Source organism: Bolinopsis microptera, chromosome 5 (genome assembly GCF_026151205.1).
Source record: "Bolinopsis microptera isolate Bmic1 chromosome 5, MBARI_Bmic_1.0, whole genome shotgun sequence".
In the NCBI taxonomy this organism is placed as follows: Eukaryota; Metazoa; Ctenophora; class Tentaculata; order Lobata; family Bolinopsidae; genus Bolinopsis; species Bolinopsis microptera.
The window spans coordinates 20,565,036-20,566,227 of NC_087076.1; the positions used below are offsets into that span (position 1 = coordinate 20,565,036).

A 1,192-nucleotide genomic window follows, 5' to 3' on the forward strand; every position below is an offset into this window, starting at 1 on the left:
TAAGCCCAGTGGATAAACCACAAAACTTATGCTCTATTGTGTGAAACAAAGATACTAGATCAAGATAACTATCCAGGAGTGTATGCATAGGACATAAAAAGTTTTGGAAAGAAGATGATATGCTTATGAAGCGAGCTAACAGTCTAATTGCTAATAAGTTCAAAAAGATCATGACATTAGGTTGCATCCTAAACAGTTTAAGCAAATAACATAAAGTTATATTGTCAATTAATCGCTCAAGCCATAACTTTTCTTAAACAGGTGAGTTTTTAATAATGTTTTGAACAGATCAACATCAGAACAAGTCTTAATTTCAATTGGTAGTTGGTTCCAGATTTTCGGAGCAACTATTAATTGTTTTACATCTTTTTATTCTGTAATATTTTCAACACTACTATATAACAAATAATTTGAGGACCCCGAACTCAATTTTGATTCTCTACTGACTCTGCTGATCTGCACTGTTTCACTTTGTAAAAGAAGTGCGCAATGATCGGAGAAGGTGGTTTTGATGATGAGGGTAACAGGTCCTCAATCTCGTTACAGGATGATACGCCAAAGAATGACAGGAATGTTAGCGAAGATATGTTATCCCCGCAACGTTTCACACCTACCCTGAACTCATCCACATCCTCTGAAAGTACTCAACAGCGACAAGGTAACATTCTTCAATACCAGTTTGCCTACATCAAAGACGGCACTTGTAACACCTGTAATGATGTTCAAGCTAATGACACTGCTCTTACCTGCTTTTTGTGTAAATCGTCATTTCATGCTGTTTGTCGAGATGCTGATAAAGATAGGATCAATAATGCTGTAATCTGTCCTCGCACTTTCTTCAAAGCATACTCCGACAGAAACGCAACCAAGGGTGTTAACAGTTCCAGATTTGGGACTTTTACGTTTGTGTGTAATGTCTGCAAGACACACTCTGAACAGAACTCCGCAGTCAGTGCCGAAAGTAAAGTCGACCTGATTGACAGGCGAGTAGATAATCTGACCCAATCTATGGAGGACATGAAGGGTTTACTTATGAAAGTTGTGAATATGAAAACATCTCCGGACAAAACTGAAATTTCTTCTCCTCCATCTCCAGCACCAGTTGCCCCTTCATATCGCTCTGTATTAATCATGTCCAGCAAAACACCAGAAAATCAAGCAAAAGATCACCAAGAAGAAGTTGACAAAATCA

General features: G+C 38.1%; 1 protein-coding gene across 1 annotated transcript in view; it reads left to right on the plus strand.

Moving 5' to 3' along the window:
* Positions 1-392: 392 nt before the first annotated feature.
* The window catches only part of LOC134814771 (putative RNA-binding protein 15B), a 49,363-nt gene continuing 48,563 nt past the window's right edge, over positions 393-1,192 (plus strand). The window contains exon 1 of the mRNA XM_063822985.1: positions 393-413. The gene's annotated coding sequence lies outside the window, so the exon portion shown is untranslated. The remainder of the gene's footprint in view (positions 414-1,192) is intronic.